This window comes from Pongo pygmaeus, chromosome 7, assembly GCF_028885625.2.
Source record: "Pongo pygmaeus isolate AG05252 chromosome 7, NHGRI_mPonPyg2-v2.0_pri, whole genome shotgun sequence".
Taxonomy (NCBI): Eukaryota; Metazoa; Chordata; class Mammalia; order Primates; family Hominidae; genus Pongo; species Pongo pygmaeus.
This window is the reverse complement of record NC_072380.2, coordinates 115,710,680-115,717,513: the sequence shown is the minus strand read 5'-3', so window position 1 is coordinate 115,717,513 and position 6,834 is coordinate 115,710,680. Positions and strand designations below refer to the sequence as shown.

Sequence of the window (6,834 nt, the reverse complement as noted above, 5' to 3'; positions counted from 1 at the left end):
TTTTTTTTGAGGCAGAATCTCACTCTGTCACCCAGGCTGGAGTGCGGTGGCACGATCTTGGCTCACTGCAACCTCTGCCTCCTGAGTTCAAGCGATTCTCCTGCCTCAGCCTCCGGAGTAGCTGGGACTACCGGCGCCCGCCACCACACCCAGCTAATTTTTGTATTTTTAGTAGAGACAAGATTTCACCATATTGGCCAGGCTGGTCTCAAACCCCTGACCTGTGGTCCACCCGCATCAGCCTCCAAAGTGCTGGGATTACAGGCGTAAGCCACTACGCCCAGCCTCAGGTCAGTCTTGATTTTTATTTAACGAATTTGTACTCCACTCTATTCCACAAACATAATGTCATTCACAAGAACATATACAATAATGCCAAATAAAACATAAATACAGAATTAAGACAAGGAAGATCAAGAGGAAAAATCAAGATCAGATTGAAAAAAAAACAACAAATCCGTAAAACCCAGGAACCTGAGCTGATAATTGCTTCCCATTTGTCTCAGCCTCCAGAAAGCCAAAACAAAAGGAGAAGCTCTGTAAGTCACATACTTTTATTTTTAAAAAGGAAGCAAATAACTTCCTCAGGAGGTACATATTTTGCTCTGGGCACCAGATTCTCAAAGAAATTTATCCTTTGGGACTTCATAGGGGACCGGGAGGTGCAGAATGGACAAAATTGTGACTCACTTTCCTTTTACTTTAAACCAAAGCTGAGGAAATAATGCTTAAAATTCAGTGAGTGATCTCCCAAATTGGTGTTCAAGGGAACAATGTTCTGGAAGGTATTTATAGGAAAGTCATTTAAAAAAATGTGTTCCATACTCAAATAAGTTTGGGAACCACTGAATTAATCAAAGTCAAGCAGGTTTCTTAATAATAGGTTTTTTGTTTTTTTTGGAAACTGATGTTTTGATATGCTTTGTGGTTCTCTACAAAAAGGGAATACAAAACTCTGTGTTCTTAGAACTTAACTTACCACCGAAACCTTTCTGCTGAGGCATATCTATGAATAATATCTGAGTTCTGTGACACATGGTTTGGGAAGGATGAGATGTGGTGAACTGATGCAGATACAGTGATGGGAGGGCACTGCAGTGCTCTTGTGAGTAAGAGCATGTGTGTTGGTGCTGGGCAGATGTGGGTACAAATCCTGTTTCTAGCATCTACTGGCCACAGGACTTTGGAGAAATTACCCAAACTCACTGAGCTTTAGTTTCCTCATTCATAAAATGAAGTGCATCAATTTGAAACGTGTTTGGCTCCAAGAATGAAAAAATCTATCAGAATTACTTAGGGGGTTATTTTTCTGATATAATAAGTCCAACGTCGGGCCATCCATGGCCAATGCAGCTATTCATGGATGTTTTCTGGGTCCAGGCTCTTTCTGTATTTCTGCTTTGATGTCCTTAGCATGGAGGCCTCTGTCTTCATGCTTGTTCCCTTATGGTTGCAAAATGGCTGTGGCACCTTCATTCTCACATCAGCATTTCAGTGATGAAGGAGGAAAGAAATGTACATTGTTTATGAGTAGCCAATATACAGCATCAGCCATAGGAGGATAATAAGAGACTGTCACTCAGACTTATTTTGACATCCTGAACAACATAGTGGGACCCTGTCTCTACAAAACAATTTTTAAAAATTAGTCAGGTGTGGTAGCATGCACCTGTAGTCCCAGCTACTTGGGAGGCTGAAGTGGGAAGATTGCTTGAGCCCAGGAGGTCAAGGCTGCAGTGAGCCATGATCACACCACTACACTCCAGCCTAGGTGACAGAGTAAGGCACTGCCTCCAAAAAGAAAAAACATATATATATATATATACACACACACACACACACACACACACGCACACTATATATATATATACACACACACAAAATGGGGTAAAATTTCCTTATAAAAGTTATAATATAAATATATTTTATGTCATATAGTATAGACTAAGAGCTTTGGCTCAGGAGTAGCACAAGGTTGGGCCATCCATGGCCAATGCAGCTATTCATGGATGTTTTCTGGGTCTAGACTCTTTCTGTATTTCTGCTTTATATATATATATATATATATATATATATATATATATAAAGAGAGAGAGGGTTAAGTGAGATTATGAAAGTAAAGTGCTTATATAATGCCTAGCACTAGTTAGTGCTCAATAAACATCAGTTGTTAATATGTATAGGCAGCCTTGTATTCAATGTGATACAAGTCTGTAATTTAGAGTACCTGGAAAGGTGAAAAACTGTATATTCCTCAGCCAATAACAAGTATATATCTTTTTTATTGGGGAGGCTTTTGATAGAAGCAGACCAGACTGTTTGATGCTACTCTCTCTTGCAAGGCTCTGGAGTAGATAGAGACCCTGTTTGACAGCAGATGTCCTAGAAACCAGACAGTGAAGAGGAAGGCTGGCATCCTGTTGCACCAGGGAGGAACCCACCAGTACTCTCCTCAAGAAGAGACCCGTTCCATCTTTGCATGGAGGCATGCCAAGGAGTTCCTAGGCCAGAATTTGATTAGGAAGCAATTTTGAGGACAAAGCTTGGTCAAGTCTAATACATTTCTATCACTGAATGTAGTCAAGCTGATGGGGGTAAGGCTCAATTCTAAGTGTTCTGTCCCCTTGTCAGACCATGGATATAACATTGTATCCTGACTTTTGGGTTACAAAATACAATAACTGTATATGGAAATAACATTTTGAAATACCAATTAAAAATATATATTATTTATATATCCAATATTATCTCATGGCTATGTGGAGGTGATTTAATATTTTTTGAGTCATTTTGGGAAATATTGAGATACATATCACTCATATTAGGAGAAGTGCATTGGCAATTAGAGGGGAAAGAAAGGTATCACAAAAATAACTTGGACTAAATATCATCTAGGAAATGAAATGCAGTCTAGTATGGTGATGAGGAGGAAGAAGAGGGTGATGACATCAGCACCTACCATGTGCCAGACACTGTTTTAAGTGCTTTCCATACCATATGTCATCAATTATAAATATGTGATTTTCCCCATATTTTTAACATCAATAGCTCACTACTTGGAGTGGTCGTTTTGTGTCCAGCACTAGCACTTCATCCTCACATCAAATCTGTGAGGTAGATGCTATTATTATTCTCATTCCAAAGATGAGGAAACTGAGGCTTAGCAAGATAGCGACATGGCTAGTAATTAGGAAGCTGGGATTAGCATACACATTTGTGCTGCTCATGAGCCAAAGCTCTTAGTCTATACTATATGACATAAAATATATTTATATTTTAACTTTTATAAGGAAATTTTACCCCAGTGTGTGTGTGTGTGTGTGTGTGTGTGTGTATGAATTGGAGATTTATTTATAAGTTGAGCATTGCTCTGCTGAGGACGGTCTAGATGAAATGACCCAGGTTCTCTTCTAGCTATTTAATTTAAAAAAATTAGTATGTAATATCTACATCCTTAAAAAGAGGGAAGAGGCAGGGTGTGGTGGCTCATGCCTGTACTCCCAGCACTTTGGGAGGCTGAGGCAGAAGGATCAACTGAGCCCAGGAGTTCAAGACCAGCCTGGGCAACAAAGCAAGACCCTGTCCCCATTTTTTAAAAAAGGAGAGGGGAGGTGAGGAAAGAAAGCAATACAACAATGAGTCATTCCCTGTGCTAGGCTAGCTCCTAATTTGTTAGTGCTAAGGTGAAAAGGATCTGACCCAGAATTACCAAATTCTTAGACTCTTGGCTCAGCTGGTTTCCAACAAAGCAATCAGTTGGGCCCAGTTCCACATTACCCGGTTTATCTCAAGCATTGGAGCATGTCTTTCTTTCCACTCTCCCCAAACCTGCTCTTCCTCACTCTTCTGTTCTTTTGAATTCCTTGTTCCAATTGCCCTCAGCCTGTCCAGGGTTTTTTCTGGCATCTTGAGCTTTTTTCCAGAGAATATCACCTTGAGCCCTCAAAGATACAGCACGGAGCATGAGTCATGTTCTTGCTCACAGGGTTTTTGTTATTTGCTGATGGCCTGGATAGCATCGTCTTTCTTCACAGCTTTTATTTTAAGACATTTAGAGAGCAATCTCAGGGCTCTTTCTTGGCAGGTGGCATAGAGGAAATGTACCTGATAGCAATAATGTAAGCATACCCTGATCATGACTCTATGTGGCAGACACACCTCAATGAGTGTTTCAAGCTATAGAATCTGAGAGTGGCCAACCCTGAGATTTGCTCCTTGTCTATGAAGAACATCTAAGCCCCTGCCTCATCCTGTGGAACATAGGCCATACAGGGGATTGAGGCCCTGAATTCTGGGTTATATGAAGGTTGCCAAGTGGAGGTTGTTAAGGGGAGGGTGTTAAGTGAAAATACTATGTACACTGGATATTTGCAGGCCATTGCAGTTTTCCTGTCCAGTCTGCTGCCACTGGACTGCAGGAAGGTGGATATGTTGTCCAGCCCACCACCACTGGGCTCTCTCTGCTGTTTGTGAGCCCCTAATAAAACCCCATGTCTCACGTCCTGGCTCAGGGTCTCTTCTTTGGCCTCTTGAACATGGAAGCTTCTTTGTTGAGGTTAATAAGGGTTCAGCACAACACGGGGGCAAAATAGGAGTTTAGGAGGAACAGGTGGAGTATCTTCAATAAATTATCTTTTGTGAATGTTGTAAATACAACTGTGAAGTTGTAAATTTCCTACTGATAGCCAATATTAGAGAACAAATAAAGTGCATGGAACAGAATATCCAAGTGATTTTTCATATCTGAAAACACCTCAGGAAAACTTTATTGAATATTAAATTTAAAATAGATTCTACAGTATGGTACCAGAAGGTTTAATTTTAAGAAAGGAAACTGTACCAGAATGTTCTGAGAGCTGCAATTATGGAACTGTGATTTGCAACCCTTGTATGATTATTCATCACAGAGAAAATTGAGATTTGACCTCATCCTCCTTATTCTCTACTCTGATCAACACCAAATCTGCCTTCACTTCAATTCCAAGCACTAGGTCCATAGGGTTTCCCCTGTTTCCCTCAAGGATTAGCACTTGAATCTTAAAAATGATCAAGTATAAAAGGGGAGGATGAGCACCGATATTTATAGCATACCTATTCTGTGCCAGGCAATTCATGTTTTACATATGCCAGTTACCTTATTTAATCTTTAATACCGCCCCTTAAACACTACCTGTATTAAGCTGTTCTTGTGTTGCTATAAAGAAATACCTGACACTGGGTAACTTATAAAGAATAGAGGTTCAGTTGGTTCATGGTTCTGCAAGCTGTACAAGCATGTTGCTTGCATCTGCTCCACTTCTGGGGAGGCCTCAGGAAGCTTTTACTTATGGCAGAAGATGAAGCAGGAGCAGCAGTGATTGTGGGAGGTGCCACACTTTTAAACAACCAGCTCTTGCGAGAACTCACTCACTAGCTCAAGGACAGCACCAGGCCATGAGGAATCTGCTCCCATGACCCAAACACCTCCCACCAGGCCCACCTCCCAGGTTGGGGATTAAATTTCAACATGAGATTTGATGGGGACATATATTCAAACTATATGACTACTCCATCTTCCTTTTGACAGAGGACGAAATTTAGGCTTAAAATCATTAAGTAATTCCCCCCAAATCACACAACCAATTAGTGGTAGAGCAGGGATTTGAACCGAAGTATATCCAACCCCAAAGCCTGCATTATGTTCTCTCTATTAGTGGTTCCACACCCCAGCTTCAGATTAGAATCACCTGTGAAGATTTTAATACAATGCTGACACCTTGACTTTCACCCCAAAGCAATTAAGTCAGAATCTCTGAGATTGTGTGTGGCTTAACTATTGCTTTAAAAATCCACAGATTATTCTAATGTGCAACTATGGTTGAAAAATCTCTATACTAAACTTAATGTTAAATGTCAAAGTTGGAGAATGAACACATTATTATGGATCTAATACTTATGTATGACTAATGTGTGACGACCCAATTGTTTATGATAAAAATTACCCTGACACATACCAAAAGAGCTTTACTTCCCATTGTAGTTGCTGCTGCTAGAAATGTAATCAACATTGTTCTCTCCAACTTGAATTCCGAGTAGGAACTGAGCACAAAGACTCAAACCATTTTCTCCAGGTTACCTCCATAGTAAATGGAGAAATTGGCAGGAGAACAAGGGAATTTTCAGTCTTTTGTGTATTTCCCAGGGCTCCTCTTGAAACTGGGGTGGGTTAGAAATTGTTTTCCAATGAAAAATGAAAAATATCTTCAGCACTTTGTTTCAACACCTATAGTTCTGAAGGACTTCATAAAAGCTAAGAAAATTATGCTCCAGCTTGTAACTAAAATTTACTGAGAAGGAAAAAAGAGCTAATAAATTCTACCACCTTTGGATGTGTAGAGTTGGAGGCTGATTGCAGGAAGACATTGCTCGTGGCAGGAAGACATTGAAGTTTCTCACATGCCATCTTCCTTTCTCAGGATCTTCTAAGGGTGTGAGGATACAGGCATCAAAGACCCCATGCTGAGACAGCTCCATAACAACATGCAGATATTTGGCAATGAGGGTTCAGAAGAGGACTTGCTGTGGAGAAGAGAGAAAAGAGATGGGAAGACTCTGTGAATGAATAGAGAACACTCTGCAAGCATCCCAGTTCCTTTGGTTGCCCTGCAGTCTGCAGGTGCCAGGAGAAATCAGAAGCCACCTGGAAGGGCTGTCTGTCTGTATGGAGTCAAGGCAGGGTCTTCAAATCTATGCTTTCTAAAACAAAGAAATAACCTTGATGAAACAAATTTTCCCCAGAGGAAGGGGAGAGCCCACAGCGAGCTGGTAAAGAAGATGCCTGGAGCAGGCGGCATC

General features: G+C 40.7%; 1 long non-coding RNA gene across 1 annotated transcript; it reads right to left on the bottom strand.

Moving 5' to 3' along the window:
- Nucleotides 1-289: 289 nt before the first annotated feature.
- Nucleotides 290-6,558, bottom strand: LOC134740032 (uncharacterized). The gene is made up of 2 exons (XR_010127273.1): nucleotides 6,362-6,558; nucleotides 290-1,470 (listed from the first exon to the last, which is right to left on the bottom strand). It is a non-coding gene; the product is annotated as an uncharacterized LOC134740032 (long non-coding RNA).
- Between the last annotated feature and the right edge of the window lie 276 nt (nucleotides 6,559-6,834).